Raw genomic sequence first — 19,675 nt, forward strand, 5'->3', positions numbered from 1 at the left:
CACACTCTTACCAGTGGTCTCTGCAGCATTGTCTCACTATTCCTGGGGCAGACAAAAGAGGAAGGGCCAGGCATGTGCAGCACTCTTTATAGTGCTAGAAGGCTGGGTGGAGCCCAGCCAGGTAATTTAGACAGGCCAATAGCTTGGAGGTCAAGGACAAAGGTGTTTACCAAAGCCAATGGTCAGGCAGGCTCAGGAACAAAGGTGCTCTCCAAGGCCAATCCCTATGTCCACACCTGATGGGTGGGGTGGAGCCAAACCTTGATTGACAGTGGTGTCACTTCTGATCCGATAAGCAATGCTGTCCTCCGACCAGAGGGGTCAGTGTTGTTACTGTCACGTGACAGCTATGTGCTCTCATACTACAGTCTTGCTCTGGGATTTGCATTGTATTGCCTATCAACATGTATCCAAGGCAGGCTACAGAAAATGTTGAACTGGGTGACCTGGGTTTGATGCTTTGCAAGCATCATTCTGGAAGAATGAGGTGTGAGACTAGGTCTCAGTTTATGAGCATTGCTACACTGGGATGATGTCTACTCTCAGTGTATATATACTGTAGCTCTATTTCCTCCAGCAGATCCCATTGAATCAAAAACAATGTTAAAGCAGGAGTCATAAGGAAAAATGGGTCCCTGCTTCTTCTTCCTGACTTTTTTCGGTTAGGAAGAGGAATATTATCTGGGTCAAAGGTCATGAAAATCAATCCTGTTCATCTGCTTTACTGTGCTATTTCCTTTCTCCTTGTTTTCTGTAGGGGAATGCTATTAGCAGCAGTAAGACCTAAGGGTTCCTTGCTAAGTGAAAATATCTTATTAAAATAGAACTAATTAACAGAAATTTTGTCTGACTGAGTTTTGTTAAGTAAAATTGTTAAGGGATAGGGAGCCAAAGCAGATAACTGGATCTAAAATGCAGAGATGACCATGATTTAATTGAATCATGTAATTTACTCAAGGGCAGAATGGCCTACTTCTGCTCCTGTGCTAATATGTTGGGATGTATATGCCTTGGCATGATTAAATTTGGCATCTAACTAAATGGGGAATTGAAGCAAGCTTTGTGTTCTCGTTGCCTTGTTCTCCATTTCCAAATATTCTATGACTATATTTTTAAAAAATAAAGTTAGTGACTGGCACTTCTTTTTAGACAACTGCCCATCATGCCTTTAACTTATTGTACAAATTGATGTGTCAATAAAGCTTCACGACTTCAGATCCAAAGGTCTAATTTCAATGGTACATTGCAAATTCTCTGGTTATGTAGATTTCAATTTTCCTGATTTCTGTTTTTTGTTCTCTGGAGTTGAGCTACATTGGGAAGGCTGCAGTTGTTGCCCATCCCTGCAATTCATATTGTCTCTTCATTCAATATGACACTGGTCATAGACCAATATAGTGTTGGATGAACTTGTGCTGAGGGGCATTGTTGTGGGACAAAGGACTCCTGTAAAACTCCCATGCCAATGATACTCCCACAATGATGAATTGTAGAAGTTACAGGATTTTGACCCAAAAAGATATTGTGATATGGTGACTTATGTCAAGATGTGTATGATTTAGAAGTGGTATCTGATGGGTCCTCAGGGGATGGAATTGTTGTTGAATTAACATTGTAGCAGCTCGAACTGTACATTCTTAAACTACAGTGTGCTGATGGAAGAAGGAATGGATTTTGTTTGCACAGAGTGAACTGGATGAAATGAATCAGCTGGTCTTTGGAATCTATGGTGACAGATCTCAAGAAGAAGCCATTGACATAAATGGAGACAAATTTTGGGCTAAGTATGAAGCTGGCCCTGTCCTTGTACTGTTTCCACTCCAGGTACTGTTATCCCTAAAGAAGCAAGTTTGTGGATGAAATGACCTGCAAAATATTTATTAGAAATAAAGTATGTTTTTAATGGTGCAAAAAAAAAACTCCATGTTGAAGGAATTAAACTAATAACCAAGACTGGCAGAAAATGAGATATTACATCCTTTCCTTTAGTACTTCTGTAAATGTGGTCTGAAATTCTCAGAGGTTTGCTCTGCAGCACATGTGTCTCAGCTTGTGAACTCAAGAACACAGTGAAATGAAAGGCCCTAATGACGGTTGCTGGACCTTTATAGTCTTCCTTTCAAGTCCATTATCCACTGTCAATAATCTTAGGAACAAATTAGTCTTTGATTTTCTGCTCATTCACAGGAAGCCCATCCGTGATTGCTTGCAAATGGAGTGACTTGTTGGGGCATTTAAGAGTTAACCAGATTCCTGTGGATTTTGAGTAACAGGTAAGCAAAACCAGGTAAAGGCAGCAAATTTTCTTTCCCAAAGTATATTGTGGAACGAAAAATATTTTATCTTGATCTATTAGCTTCATGGTCAGCATTACTGATAGTAGCATTTTTTAAAAGAATCCTTCCTATTAATTCACCAGATTTAAATTCCTGGTTTTCTTGTGAGATTTGAACTTGTCTGAAGACTATCAGCGCTGGTCCCTGGATTACTAGTTTGGTAATATATCACCTCTACTTATTTTATCTACATTTTCTAAATATACTAGGGCATGTTTACAATGGAGGTGAAATTGTTTTACCAGTGACAATACCTAGGCTTCCACCCTTGTGTTGTACATCTACAGCAGTTTTATCATTCCTGCATACGTATTATGTTAATCAGAAGCGAATTAATCATGATCGATGCTCTCAATAATGCACTTAATCATTTACCATCATTAACACTAACTGTTCCATATGGAGTGTTCTGTAATAGCCACTGTTGTTCTACTCTTGGGCTCTGAAATGGTCTCAGCTGCACCTGAACTGCCTTTTCGGCCGTGTAGTGGCCAGGCTGTAAAACCAGTGCCAGTGGTTAATCGACTGCAAAATGATTCATTTATCCCTGGAGTGGGGACATACATTGTATTCAAGCAGATGAATGGGTTGGGTTACTCTGAAATAATGTGGACGAGGCAATGCAGGGGAGGATGCCCATGGTGAAGCAGAAAATTAAAGCAGAAACATGAAGAGAGGTTATAGCATCAGGAGGCTTCAAAGAATGATGGGCACCCTTTGTGCAAGTGTTGCTTCAATGTACTAGGATACATGGACAAAACTAAATGAAAAATGATGACAAAATAAATAAATTCAGATCTGGAGAATGGGTTCATTTTGTGATAGAAATCAGTAATAGGAGGCTACCACAGAAACGGTTTATGAAATTCTCTTGTTTTTTTAAAGTTAATGTTAGTAATCTGAGTTTTACCTTTCAACCCCTGAATTTGGAAGTCACAAGCTATGAAAGAGACCCATTAATTTACATCCTCCCAGCCACAGGTGACCATGGGAATGTGGCTCACTGCAATGGAGATAAGAATGCAGAGAATCTTAGAAAAGGATGAGTAGAGGGCCAGTAAAGCAAAGGAAAAGTTTCAAAGTTGCCTACACATTTTGATAAACATGCAAAGCTCTGTTTACTCAAGCATCCTTGCTCTGATTCGAGAGACTTTCTTGGGGTTTGGGCTAATTAATAGCTAATAACATTATGTGCTGGGACCCAGTCTGGAGGTGAAGGGAAAATAGCTGCAAGTACTTCACAGCCCAGCTTCAGTTATGGTGTGGGGTGTAATCAGGAGGGTTTCAATACCCCACATTGCAACTGATTGTCTCAGAAAAGGCTGCTATTTCACTTTGATGGCAAATGTATATTTACACACAACTGTCTACCGTTATTTTTGATGGATAAAATCCTTGGTGGTGACAGATATTGGGAAACTGGAAGAATGCCTCCCCAGTGCAATGCCTCTTCCCTTTGTTTCACTACGGGGAAAATCTTGTCTGTGTTCTGAGTGAGTAAATAGACCTATTTTTAAAAAGGCTGTTGCACTTTTAATCTGTCATGATATTTTTCTCATTAAATGTTGTTTCCACCTCAAACTACCCACCCCATTAGCTATCTCCTGCCTTATCTGTGGTTCCCATATTGACATCATTATCCCCCTCAGAACCCACTAAGCCAATGTGGAAACAAGTCTTCCTCAATCCCAAGGGACTCCCTAAGAAGTAATAGTTCTTACTGGCAGAATATGTGTTAGAAGGAATCTTGCTTTACTTTCATTTTTTCCCCAAAATTTCATCTGTCAACATGTGGAACTACTTTAACCCTTCTTGTTCTTCACAGAAAAGATATGAATAGCACACAGGAAAGATTTAGAAGGTTACTGGACAAACACTGGCAAGTGGGATTAGCTTGGATGGGCATCCTGGTTGGCATGGACCAGTTGGGTGAAGAGCCTATTTATGTGCTGTATGGCTCTATGTCACACACGTACGGCCTATGTATACATTTGAGCTGAACAATATCACGAGGATGCAGAAGTTTATAACATCTGCAAGTATTTTGTCACTGGAAATAATTTGAATTTTTAGAAATTGTGTTGCACGCACTGCATGTTAAGCTCAGTTTAGTTCATCATCAGTGGAAAGACATTTTCTTTCTGAAAGATCTTTTCAAAATCTTTAAATAAAAATGAGTCATTGTTATACTGGTACATTAATGGAGGTGTTAAATCTTGCAGGTAAAAATATCAACAATGTTCTCTTTAAGTTCTTTTGTAATCCTATATCAATAAATGTTCTAACAGGACAGACAGTTTCCATTCATGATTTCACAATTGGGATTCTTATTGTAAGATGATGCTTCCTGATGGGAAATCAGTTACCAATGATAAGGAGCAATATCTGCACCTGGAGGCGGTTTGGTGCATGTGAATGGGGGATTTGAAATGTCAATGGGCCTTACAACCTACACCTCCTGTATTTTTTATCCTTTTAGTAGAGGTATATCCATCGTTTTTGAGTGTAAATTCTTGAAGGAGAAGTGTTTCAATGCTTAGTAATGGAAAAATTTTTCTCTCTTTGTTAAGTTTTACTTTTAAGAAATATCAATATTGGTGCAGCACAGCACAAATTCAGAGTAATTTTCTTTAAATATTTCTTCAAAATATACTTGAATCCTACCTTCAGCAGAGGAGTTTTTGCTATGCTGCTTTGATTGTTCCAAATTACAGCCTCAGGCTGGTTCTAACCAAGACTGTCAATTTAGCATCAAATTGAACTAAATTCTAGGCGATTCATGCTTTGGTATTAAACAAATTACCAACTGTGGTTTCATGTAGCACTTTACATAAAATGTAGTTCCAGCTCACATTTAGTTTGGATTCAAACTTTTTTTCTTCTTCTTTGGCAGTCCCTTGGAATCAAGGATGACTTGCTACCACTTTATGGCTTGTGAGGTGGATTGGAAGGTCAATGTGGGGATCATAGACTCTTCCACAGATGGGTCAGGAGTTGGCTTACAGGGTGAGTGGGTGGTTGGATAGTTTGTGAGTTGGTTCACTCATTCCTCTGCTTATATGGGGTTTCTGTTGCATGGTCATGAGGTTTTCAATACCTGCCTGAATGCTCCTTTTCCATTTCAGAGAGCTTTTCACAGCCAGCTTCATTGTTGTACATTAACAGCATGTGACTTGTTGGTTTTAACCGACTTGCCTTGAGACTGATGGCTTGCTTTGGGAGGATATTGCTTATTGTTCCCAAGAAAAGAGGAAATATCACTGGTTGCCTTTGCACGCACATCTTGGTGTAAATACAATATGTCTCTATCCTTGCATCGGTGATCTTGTCCACTCCATGGACACTTGCTATTCTTCTTAACTATGATCTGTTTGTAGAAATGATTTTCTCATCCATATTGTGGCACAGTCATTCACAGGGCATTTATTTTTTAGCTCTTCATGTTGCTGCCCTCAATACTTGCAAATCCTTAGGGACCTTGGTTCCACTCTCCCTCTTCTGCCTTTTGTCACCTACTTCACTATAGGTTTCTCCTTCTGTTGGCATCCAACATTTCTAGCTTGGCAATTGATCGCTCCAGAGCTTTGCATACCCATTTGCATCTTTCCAGAGTTAACTCTGTCTCTTGCAGTAGCAGTTCTCTCAGGCAGGGGACCCAGACACCACAAACTATCTGATCTCTGATCAGCAAGTTCTCCAGATTTGCAGAACCGGATTTACCTGCTAACAATCTTACTTCTGTTAAGAAAGCCCACAAAGTCTGCACTGATTATTATGCACCCATTTTTTTTATATACCAAGCCTACTCTAACCCATTTTATTCACCTGATGTTCCCATTGCATTCCCCTAGTCCTGCCCCAGATTCTACTACCCACCTACACAATAGGGGCAATTTACAGCAAATAATTAACCTACCAAACTGCTTATTTTGGGATGTGGGAAGAAACTGGAGGAAACCGACACAGTCATAGGGAGAACATGCAAACTCCACATAGACAGCAGCAGAGGATAGAATTGAACCTGGGTTGCCAGAGCTGTGAGGCAGCAGCTCTACTTGTGCCAGTAGCTGCCCCAAACTGTAAAAAGCCAGTAAAAGGAAATTACATTTTTACTTTTACCTTCTCTGGTTTATTTTGCAGAAGTAGCTCAAAGTTTAGTGTACTGATTTCTCACCACTGCCTTGACTCTTTGGATAGGTTACTACATGGAAATCCAGTGGCTCAAGTGTCTGTATGCAGTCCATGATGTCATATCTCACTTGTATTACATGTCTCTCAGCACATGTCCATGTGTCCTCTCAAATGGGAGAGATTTTGTCTGGTGTTCAGCATATTTGTTTCAATAATGGCATTAAAATTTTACAGAGTTATCAACGTGTACTTTTGATACCATGTGTTGGTTTTCTTTTCTATGGATAGCAGCGTGTTAAGCTAACAACATGCTTTATATTTTTTAAAAATGCCAGTGAGAGGGGAAGAGACTATTTCTTTCCTCTGCGTCTGGTACTGGACAACACATTGTTTCTTGGCCATTTGATTCAAACAATGCAACAATACATGTAGAGAGAGCCATGGGTCAAACGGTACAATTAATCAAGGGGTACACACCCAATATTTCATGGACCATGTGCGTTACAGGGTAAACCTCTACAATAGTAGAAGTCCTTCTGATTGATTGTAACAATATCTAAATAAGAAGTGTAGGATTAGGAGTGAACCTTTTGGCCCAGGGGTCTGTCAATAGGGTCACAAGTCACATTTTTAAGAATGTTAATGAGATGTACATGATTAATAGCATGTCTTGTAAGCATATTGTACCACACCACCCCCAAATGTAATGTTTAAATTCCTGTACATTGTGGCTGAACTGAAAAACTCTATATCCCTTATTTTCATATTTCCCATGTCATAGAAAGAGGCCATTCAGCCTATTGAGTCTATACCAGTTCTCAAAGCAACCCCACCACCACTTATTTGTGTAAACTGTTCTCACCCATATATCCATCAACTCCCCCTGATTCTCCTATCACCCACCTATACTATTTATAGTTGCCAGTCAGCATGTCTTTAGAATGTGGGAGGAAACCAGAGCACTCTAGGTAAGGTCACATGATCACAGAGTGAATGTGCAAGTTTCACATAGATCGTATCATAGGTTAGGATCGAACCAGCATTGCTGCAAGCATGAGCTGTAATTTCCTTTGTTTAAAGAAATAGTCTATTAATTTACTACAGTCTCAAATTCCACCACTTCTTTTAGTATAATTGAATAAAACTGCCAATATATTGCTGATTTATAAACTGAGTACTCAGTAGGAAAAGGATTTGAGACTTTCAAAAATCCTTTCATTCGGCTCTCAAAAGAACATTACTTTTTCCTGTGTGTCTAAGGACTGGATAAAATGCTTATTTTAGAATAAATTATTGAATGGATAACTGAATAAAAGTAACTGAATAAATGATTATTTTAGTACTTTCTTTTCTCCTTTATTTATTTTTAAAAAGGATTTTATTAAGACTCCTTTAAGTCAGTTCATTGCAAAAAATGATTATGGAAGGAAGAATTTGAACTTCTTTCCTGTGTTATATCATTGGAAATACTTTTGTAGTTTTACTTAATTTATTAAAAATTCTATGCTACATTGTCATTAAAATTTCTATTTAAATTTTTGCCTGCAGCACAATATCAATTAGCAGAAATGAACATTAAAAAAAACCAGCCCCTTTTCTGTATCGGGAACTCTGATCTCTTTAGTCTAAGTTCAGGTCTTCTTCTCCTTCCCCTGTTTTACAGTAGAAACAGAAAGTCAGTAGTTAGGTTTACACAGAGGAAAATAAAAATAAACCTTGTGACTGAACTAGAGATAAAATTCTGCAAAACTCTCGTTAATGTGCAAAAATATCCCTGGGCGTTCCACAGAGAGATCGAAAGAAATTTTGAAATGAAGTTCAAACCATTAATAATTTGGGAGCAATTAAGGGTAGGTTAATATGGGGGTTTAAAATGGGCAGCGTGGACTTGTCGGGCCGGAAGGGCCTGTTACCATGCTGTAAATAAAAATGTTTAAAAAATTAAATTTAAAATTAAAAAAATTTAATACCTCGGCAAGGTTAGGGTGAAGATAAGCCTAATGCACCATTCTGAGTTGGAAGTATAACGCTACTGTTTCATCATTACTGGGTCCAAGTCCTAGAGCTCATTATCCAACAGCACTGTCGGTCTGCAGCAGTTCAAGAAGCCAGTTCACCACCATCTTCCCAAAGGCAAATAAGGATGACCAATAAATGTTGGTGTTACCAACTGCTCTTTCATCCTGCAAATTAGTAATATAGGAAGCAGATGTTGTGGAACAGATATGGGAGAATAATTTTGGAAAAACTAATGTTGAAGGATGGACTGGAAGTTCAGTTAGAACCTCAATAGGACACCTTTGTCTAATTCAGGGCGAGAAGTTGGCCAGGAGGGAGCCAGATTAGGTGGCTGAGAGGAAAGGCAAACACAGGATTTATATCCCACCTGAACTGGGTTGTGATTCTGTTACAAGTATCTAATGGGGTCCAAAGCAGCACTGCAGCTATTTGGCTATTTTTTTTATTTTCAGTTGTAGTCCTGAAGGCAGCTCAGGGGACAGTCATAGGAAAGTCTGAGCTGAATGAGCAGAGGCCTGTAGTGACTGTCTTTAGTGAGGAGCCAAGAGAATTAATCCTGTACCTGCAATAAGACAAGTAAGAAAAATCAACCTTCTTTTCAACTGTCAGTCTTCAGAAATCTCTTATACATTTTCATAGTTTAGCTGCTAAATACTTGATGGAACTGATCACAAATTGCACTGGTCCATCAAGTTTAGTCAGGTGTTTGGGTCTTATTTTTCATTGTGAAGTGCCTGTTTAAGATTGTGCTTCAGATACCAGAAAAAAATCCTGATCCATTATGGCAGGAGCATTCTGAATGAGGGTGCATTCTGCCAATTATATTAGATCCTTGGATCTAAAATGGGCATTGTGGAATTCACCTGAGACAAATTTTCTTCAGTCTCTGAGGGTATATTACACATCTAAAGCAAAGAATATATAACTAACATGATGCATACCAATTAGTCTGTGTGCCCCTCCTATATACAAAGTCCTAGTTCCTTCTGATTCTTTTCCTAAATTATTCAGCTGTTGCTTTCTTGTATGTATTTTTGATTATAGGATCTGTCTGATACCAGTTGGTGCCCTTATGATTTGCTTTTAAGTATTAAAGAAGTTTGGGATTGAAAAAGGATGATTTGGCTCATAAAAAATCCTTCAGAGAGCAGATTCACTTTCCCACGTATATGTTGTCACCTATGCCATCAGTTCTGCCCTCCTGGGTATAGCCTTGCCAGTTATTTTTCTGTATTGATGTAGTGCCCTCAAATATAGCCAAGACACTGCAACTATCCATCTCTATGTCTGATGTTATTATGTACATAATGGTGTCATGCTTTTGTAAAATGTGCACCTCCTCTTTGATCTCCAACCACGAGCCTTCAGATCATTGATGTGGGATTGACAAGGTATAGTTCAAATGCCTCGAGCTATTTTGAAAAATGTTGTGCATCCCACAGATGTATTAACCAAGTTTTATGGCTATGTTATAGTGGTGAAGCTGATCCCAGTGTATGAGGAACATTATGATCGGGTGAATTCTTCTTGTTCTCACTTGTAATAATGCAATTTCAGGAACAGTATATTTCTAAATTGCCCAAATCAGTGACTAATGGCTTCTAGATTTAGGTGCAGATTTACATTAGAAACAATCATTTTCCCATCTTTCTTTCTAAGATAAAATATAGCCCAAGATTTAAATTCTTAACTCCAACAATGTTCTCTGATTTTAGGACCAAGCCCTTGACATTATAAAGCTGTGCTAGCTATAGTGAATTTCCCAATTGCAGCATGAAATGTAACACAGAAATATTCAGGTCCAAGGTCAAGCAGTGCTGTAATGAGAGAGTATTTTGGTGATGATTAGTCCAGGGTTGGCAGTATTCTTACTGAATCAAATAAATAGTTGTAAAACAGCTGGTGCAGTTGAAGGGATCCACAGGAAGAACAGAAATGAAACCATTTTCAGTAAATTGTTCCTGATTTTTTGCTTGGTATGTTTGTCATATTTTATTCTGGAGAATCAATCTTTGTGGTGAAATATTTAATGGTAAAGTAGATTTGTGCTCCTCTCATTAAGGGTACATTGATTATTCCACTGATAGAACTGTCCACAATGTAGCCACAGTATGCTGATGATGTTGTTATGTTACTAGCATGCTGCAGGTAACAACTATTTACACCCTACTGATTTCAACACAACAGAAATCTTCCAAATTTATGCACGCCTCTGATTTTTACTGTCCAGCTTTCCTTCTTGGAATTGAGAAGGAGTAATGCAAACTTTGCACTCCATGTTTTATCCTTTCTCCTCTAGTCTTCTCTCTTCCACAATTTAATTTCCCCCAAATCTAACAGAGGTGGGTTAACATTGAGGGGGGTAGATGATGATCTGCTGTTCTCATTTGGACATGTGTGATGCTACTCGGATAGATTATCAAGGGCAGGATGAGAGAGGTATTTCCCCAGAAATAAAGGCCCAGTAAATAGTCCTCTTCTCATTTCTCATCTTCCCCCTGCACCTCAGCAACATTAACCAAATGCTCTGTGTTATGTGTAAACTCTTGACATCCAGCCTTGTCTCATCACCACTTCTCTCAGTCCCTCCACTCTCTCCCAATTGTTTTATATCCAGTACTGGATAAACAGCAGTTTTTACCAACTAAGTATTAGTTCATTATGAACTTCATTCCTACTTTATCAACATCACCTTCCTTGCAGGTAACTGTATGAAGCTAAACCTTGCTATAAACAATATTGGTGTAATATCTAAACTAGGGATGAGCTTCTCACCACATATCTGTGGCTTTATTAAAGCTGATCAATTCCACTTCATTTGAGTCCATGAACACTACTGTGCGACTGCTGCTGAAATCCTGACCCATGCCTTCTTTACTTCTGCACCTGATGACTCCATTGCTGGACTAGAATATTTCACTGCTGAGCATTCCTTAATTTACTGTCCAGAACAGAACAAAACTTCAGCTGTCTGCATTTTACCTCAGACCAAATCCCATTCAACCATCACTCCTTGTTCACTGATGTAAGCAATCCCTCAATTTTAAAATTCTCACCCTCATTTTTAAATGCCTCCATAGAATTGTCCTCTCCATTTTTGTCATTTTCTTTAGCCCTACAACCTTCTGAGAAGGCTGTGTTTCTCCATTTCTGGCCTCTTGAGCGCCTTGGATTTTATTTGCTCCACTATTTCTCACTTTGCCTTCCACAGTCAAGATTCTAAACTCTGGAATCACAGATATAAACATCTCCACCTCTTAATCTCTTTTTCCACTTTTAAAATGCTCTTCAAACTGTCCCTTTTTGTCCAATCTTTTGGCCATCTAATCCCACTTGGCTCAGTATCATATGATGTTAGACTATCACTCCTGTGCAACAACTTTACACATTTAACAACATTATGGGAACTGAATATTCCAGAGCAAATCTTAAAAGGATCTTGGAATGTTGCAGTCATCTTTTCATTGCCGAACCAAACAATAAGTTCTGCTTATCATCACATGAAGCATCAAATTCTGTTCAAGCATGTTCAAGCAAATTAGCAATCAATTATATAATTCTTTAAGGAATTTAAAAAAAGATGAATTAAGAAGACAAGCTCTCACCATTTCTTTCTCATTAATAATATTCAGATTTTGGGCTGAGAAGGAGAGTCACCAGTAGCAGGGATACCGATTTTTTTTTTCTGCAGCACGGTTGCCAATGCTTCTTTAACTGAGCTACTGTATCTATGTATTATTTTCAGGTTTCTGGACCTAATTAGAGTGAGTTGGAGTGATTGTGATGTGCATTACTTAGATTCAGATTCAATATTTAATGGCAAATTGCAAGCATGAAATTTGATGGACTCTGCATCTAGCTGTTCAATACATGAGAAGCAGAAAATGGACTGCAGTGGTGTTTATAGTGGTTCTTCACTGGGTGCCATGGCATGACAGCATTAACAGTATCTATGGTGATATGTCCGTGGAGAGTTGTAGAAAGGAAAGAACAAAAAATAAACGGCTCCACAATTTGGAAATTAAAGCCAGAGAGTCATAGGGTTATACAGCACAGAATCAGGCCCTTCAGCCCAACTCATCCATGCCGTCCAAGTTGTCTACTTGAACTAGTCCTATTTCCCTACATTTGGCCCATATCCCTGCAAGACTTTTCTATCCATGAACCTGCCTAAGTGTTGTTTCAACATTGTAATTGTAATCGCCTCTACTGTTTCCTCCAGCAGCTCATTCCATATATGCACCACCCTCTGTGTGGAAAAAAATTGTCCCTCAGATCCCTTTTAAATCTTCCCTCTCTCATCTTAAACCTATGCACATTCCAGGGCCCTGCCATTTACTGTGAAAGTCCTGCCCTGGTTTAACTTGCCAAAGTGTAACACCTCACACTTGTCTGAGCTAAATTCCATTTGCTATTCTCTGGCCCACTTCCCATGTTGGTCTAGATCCCCTTGAAACTTAGGTGACCTCCTTCACTGTCCACTAACCATCAATTTTGGTGTTGTCCACAAACCTACTAACCATGTTAACAACATTGTCATCCAAATCATTAATATAGATGACAAACAACAGTGGACTCAGCACTGATCCTTGTGGCACACCACTAATCACAGGCCTCCAGTCTGAAAATCAACCCTCCACTACCACACTCTGCCTCCTTTAAGCCAATTGTATCAAATTGGTTAGCTCAGCCTAGATTTCATGTGATCTAACCTTCCAGACCAGCCTACCATGTGGGACGTTGTCAAAGGTTTTGTTAAGGTCCAATTCCTTTGGTAACCTCTTCAAAAAAAAACTCAGTCAAATTCGTGAGACATGATTTCTCGCGCACAAAACCATGCCGACTATCCCTAATCAGTCCTTGCCTTTCCAAATGCAGGTAGATCCTGTCTCTCAGAATCCCCTTCGGTAACTTTTCCACCACTGATATTAGGCTCACTGGCCTGTAGATCCCTGGCTTGTCCTTTCAGCCTTTCTTGAATGAAGGTATGATATTAGCCACTCTCCAGTCTTATGATACCTCACCTGCGGCTAAGGATGATAAAAATAGCCCTGCCAGGGTCCCTGCAATTTCTTCCCTAGCTTCCCACAATGTCCTAGGATACACTTGGTCTGGCCCCAGGGATTTGTCCATTTGAATATGGTTTAAGATCACAAGCACCTCTTCCTTTGTAGTATGGATAAGTTTCCATGACATCACTATTCACATCCCTTAATTCCTGAGCTTGCATGACCTGCTCCACTGTAAACACTGATGAGAAATATTCATTTAAGGTCTTGCTCATCTGAATATTTAAGGTCTCGCCCATTCCTTGGAGCTCCACACATAGGCAACCACGTTATTCCTTTTAAGGGGACCTAATCTCTTCATATATTTGTAGAGTCCCTGAGGATTCACCTTTACCTTATCTGTCAGAGCTATCTCATATCCTCTTTTTGTCCTCCTGATGTTCCTCTTATGTGAACTTCAAAATCTCTTATACTCTTCTTATATTTCTCAATTTTCTGTAACAAGTTTACCAATACTTGACAATCAGTTGTTATCATCACAGAATCAAAGGTAATTAATTTTTAACTTTTATTTAACTTTATTTATACAGCATGGTAACAGGATTTTCCAGTCCAATAAGCCCACGCCGCACAATTACACCCATGTTAACCTACTAACCCATACGTCTTTGGAATATGGAGGAAACTGGGGCACCCAGAGGAAACCCACGCAGTCATGGGGAGAATGTACAAACTCCCTACAGACAGCGGCAGGAATTGAACCCCGATCGCTGGCACTGTAATAGCGTTACGCAAACTGCTACGCTACCATGCCATTTAATATTTTCAATGTAATTCATTATTTATTCTGATTGTAACTTTAGATTAGGAGTTGAGATTTATGAGGAACAGGCACAGAAGAGGAGTTGAGGCCAGCACAGGTCAGCCCTGATCATATTGAATGGTGGGGCAGGCTTGAGGGGCCAGGTGGCCTACTCCTGTTCCGATTTCCTTGTGTTTTTGTGTTTAAATAAATGGAGCATTCAATGCTTTGGAACATTCAGATCAAGAGCTGAGTGAATTCTACACATTTCCTGGAGGAAATGAAATCACATTTGCAGATGGTTAAGGCCATCCATAGAAGCTAATGGATGTAATAAAAATAGAAAATGCCAGATATGCTCATTACCTGAAATTGTTGAGTTTAGAAGGCTTTTGTGTGCCCAGTCAGAAGGTGAGGAGCAATTCTTTGAGCTAATCTTGAACTTGATTGAAATATTGCAGGAGGCCAGCGACAGAGAGATTAAATTGCTGCCAACCTATCTCAAGGTAAATGTTCTCCATTATTCCATTGTGACATTAGGGACCAGCTATGATGTGGATTCAAGGCACAAAATGTTTGATAAGTGTGCATGCTGGAACATTTCTGTAGCACTTTATCCAATCAAATTACATACTGACTGTCTGGGAGTGTGTGTGAAATTAAACAGGAGTGAAGCATCTTGATTTATGAAATCTGGATTGATTTTGCCATTCATCAAAAATCCGCCTTTGTGGTGAAAACCAAAGATGGGGCAGATATGACATTCAAAATGTCTGAAGTGCTTTGTGGAAGAAATTAAAGAATATTGAAAATAGAATATAAACAGAAAATGCTCAGCAGGTGGGGCAATATCTGTGGAGACAGAAAAAGAGTTAATAATATTTCAGGCTGCTACTTGTCAGAACTTGGAAACGGTTAGAGATAAGCAGGTTTTAAGATGCAGGTGGAGTGGGGAAGGCAGGAGGGACAGAAATGGAAGATTTGTGATTGGGCAGAAAGAAGGGAGATTAAATCATATAACAACAAAAGGTGATGGTGAAAGAGAGAAGTATTAGTACAAGTAAAAGATTGGTCTGGAGAAGTATAAAGTAGAAATATCTAAAATTATGGAAGGAGAATATCATAGCTGCTGAATATTTGTTATAAAAATAGAAAATGCTGGAAATGCTCATACATTGATTACTGTTCTTTGAAATAATTTTATTAAGGATAATTTTGTTAATCAAAAAGGCCATGTGAAATAAATTATTGCCATTTCACTACACTATGGCCTGCTCTTCTTTATAGCAGAAAATAGCTTTGTAAGTTAAAGACACATCCACCAAAGGGTCAATGGCTTTAAAGCAAAACCAAATGTCAAATTGAGGAATTACTCTATATTTCAGATGAAAAATTTATTGCAATATTGTTTATCCACTAATGGTTCAGAACTCCTGAGGTTGCCATGTACATGAATATAACTGTTTCTTTTGCCGTAATATCTATATTAACATATACCAAGGATCAAATGTAAATGCCATTCTACACTGATCATCCTACCAAAATTACTAAATATTGATATGCTCTGCATTATAAGACTGCCAGGATGCCCCATTCAGAATATTGCAGGGCATTGCTATTGGAGACCAACTGATGAAAACCACATACTTTTAGTACTAAACTGTCAAGAGACTCAATACCACAAGTTACAAAGCAAACAACAAAAGAACAAGAATACATCAGCACCCACTTTATTCCTGGAACCTCTGATGGCTGAATGAGTGGGTGAATAGTGGGATCTGTATAATTTTGTCACGACCATTTTTTTGAGGAGAGTTCAACATACAATGAAAATAAGCAGAATAGGATTCATGGACTTATGACCTGATCTGAAATAGGTCAACTTCTGTCACTGTAACTTATAATCAGTTGCACTTCCATACCTCACAAGTTTAAATGCCATTCAAGATCTTTGTCATGCTAAGGAACAATGAGTGGAATGCTGAACAAATCCAACACCAGCTTTTCAATTTTGGTTATTTATAATTGAACCAGTTAGACCAAATTTGGTGTGGTGTTGCGGGAGGTGGGAATGAAGTGGATAGAATGTTACACTGCAGTCAGTTTAACAATGGTGCTTTCACAGCGTTGATCCATCTTGAATTGAAACATATTTGGATTGCAGAAATTCCAATGATATATTATATTTATTTATTTCCTTTTAATAAACCTGAATGTTTATTGTAGGGGGATTTACATGTTACAATTTTAAAATCTCAAAGAGCAACATTTTTGTTTCAAATTCCTCTAAGTGGGCATATAGAGATTTGACTTCCAGTAAATATTGCATCATAGATTATGAAATGTTTATGGAATATAGAAAGACATTATTCTGTTTGATTTGTTATGATAACAATTGAGACGCAAATTAAATTGATATATTTTACAATTTTTCTTGTTGGCTTTTAGTATTAATTACCAAAATTTAAAGTTTAGAGAAATGAGAGCAGAGCTTATTGAAACTTACAAAATTCATGAAGGGCTTAACAGGCTCGATGCAAGGAGGATGAGTCTAAGACCAAGTGATACAGTTTAGAATAGTGGCTAGGCTGTTTAATACTAAGATGAGAAGAAATTTCTTCTTGGAGTGTGGTGAACCTTTGGAATTCCCTATCCTAAACCACTGTGGAGGCTCAGTCATTGTGTTCTTTCAAAACAAAGATAAATTCTGGACATGAAGGGATAATGCAGAAAATGGCACTGAAGTGATCAGCCTTATTTTGATGAATAGTGGAACAGGATGGCCTACTCCTGCTTCTATTTCTTATGTCCATCTGGTCTTATGAATGAACTCTTTCTCTTGACCTGAAGAATCTACTAATTGGAAAAATGGGATTTTTTTTAACTCTTCAGCTCACTAAAGCTAATGCCTACCAAGAGGTGTTAATATGGTTAAGAACTGTGGACTTGAAATATGAAACACAGTTGATTTAGATTTAGCAGTACAGTAGGTCCACTTGATATCTCCAGGATTCAACAAGGAAAATCTTAAGTTATGTGAAGAGAATATGAAAATTATTTAAATGTTCTGATAATGCTGTAGAGGTCATCAGTATTTGGAATATATTGCAATTTCATGGTCTAGTACAGGGGAACATTGCTGGTATTGTTAAAATATATCCTAGCTATGCAATTAACTGCCAGATGATTAAGGAGGTTTGAATATTTAAGGATAATATAATTCTTATGTTACCAGTCCAAAAGGCCTGGACTAATGATCCAGAAACAGGAGTTCAAATCCCACTTTGTACATTAAAATTTAGTTAATTAAACAAATTGAAATTAAAATGGTTGTGTCAGTGATGGTGATCATGAAATTACCACAAGCTCCTTGGTAAGGAAGTCTACCATCATTAATAGAGAGAGAAAAACAGAGTTAATTTTATCAGAATTAGTAAAAGTTTTAAGTTGCAGAGAAGGGGAGGGGAATGAAAACAAGGGATTGTCTGTGATACGTTGAAAAAAGTCTGAATGACACAAGTGGTGAGGAAGCTGGCTGAGAATGAGTTGTGAAGGCTTGTTAATCACAGTTGATCAATCTGGAAGGGGATGTAAGTGGAAAGGAAATGAGAACAAAGGAGAGAAAGAAAAAAAATCAATGCTGGAACTGTGAAATACAAACCATTGTAACTGCTGTAAACCTGAGATAAAAGAGAGTGTTGGAACTATTCAGCAGATTAGGCAGCGCCTGTAGAGAAGGTAAAATTGAATTTTTCTCTGCAACTTAAGACATGTTTGATTTCTAACTCCTTCTAAATCTAATGAAAAGTTATTGATCTGAATGACATTTCATTAACTCTCTTCCTGTCTCCATAGATGCTGCCTGACCCATAGAGTAATTCTGGCATTTTCTGCTTTCAGATTTCCAGCATCTGCATTTCTTTTTGCTCTTCAGTCTACTGTTCTTAACTCACCTTATGATTTCAGATCCCAAGCAATGTGACCAAGTGAGTCATTCAGTTTCGAGGAATTAAGGTTGGGCATTAAATGCTCGTTACTGGCAACATTCAGATTCCAAGCTCAAATTTTAAAAAAAAACAGACTCTGGAGAAAAATAGAAATGTAGAAAATGAAGAACTAAATGGCTCTATATGAGGATAAAATCATCCCTTTACAAACAAAATGAAATAATTTCTATGTTCTTACCTTTTTTTGTCATTTATTTTCCTTGTTTTGAAGAATGATTATAGTTTTCAGAACCACTCATTTATAGATGGTTTTCCTTTCAAGTTATTCCTGAGAAGCAGCACTCATTGGGTTGTTGGTGTTCAATTAATCCAAAATTTACACGTGAAGCCTAGATAAAAATATTGCAAGTGTAACCGATAACGATATCTACAAAGTACAGCTTTATTATTGCAAGAGTCTGTATGGAGAGGCAATAACTTCAAGGTTTAATTCTTCCTTTTAATCGTCCAGTAAAAAGCTATTAAAATAATTTATTTGAAGAATGTTCGTGGGAGGGGATGTTTTATAGAATATTGTTAAGAACTTAAAGTAAAGCTTTAGGTCGCACCTTCTCCCAAAAGCAGTGGGTATTGGGAAAATTCTGCAGGATTTTAATGAAGTTACTCTATAACCTGCTGTATTAACAAAAAACTACTTAAGCTAATTATTAATGTTTATAATGAAAGTATCCCAAAGAGACTTTTTTTTATAAATGATAATAGAGGAAAACATGTTTTACCTACTCCTAGTTAAATGTACCAAAATAAAAGCCGAAGACCGGTATCCAGAAGTCAGTCAACAATCTACTAAAACATCCAGGCATAGAAGTCATTCATTTATCTTTCACTGTGAAAAATCATGGGAGAAAATAGTGGGTTTTGTTGTGAGAATTGTATCTTTCTGAAATTAGTCTTAATATATTTTTCTAGACATCTTGTCACATATTGATTAAAAAAAAGACAAATGTAAAATTGTGTTATATCTTATTGTCAATCCGAGCCTAATTTGAATACATAATATTACTGGATTTCATTTCGAAGGCCCAGGAAAGCTCATTCATTATTGTCACACTTAATTTCTAAACTAAATGAATAATATAACATGGATTTGTAGAAAAATAAATCTGAGAACAGTAGAAAGAAAAGAAATAAAGAAATCAAAGAGAACAAAGACAGACAGGTGGAAATAATAAGTGAAAATAGAAAATTGTAAAAAGATGTAAAGCAGTTATGAGGCTCAAACATAAACTCAGAGAGCACAGCTATCTATCTCCTCCTATTTGCATTGCTATGTGGGCACCACTTTGAATTTGGACATCAAGATGGATCTGTTCAACAGCTTTGCACTGCACCATGTAGACTGGTGTTCTGCCTCTTCTAAAGGATCATTGA

Source organism: Pristis pectinata, chromosome 20 (assembly GCF_009764475.1).
Source record: "Pristis pectinata isolate sPriPec2 chromosome 20, sPriPec2.1.pri, whole genome shotgun sequence".
Taxonomy (NCBI): domain Eukaryota; kingdom Metazoa; phylum Chordata; class Chondrichthyes; order Rhinopristiformes; family Pristidae; genus Pristis; species Pristis pectinata.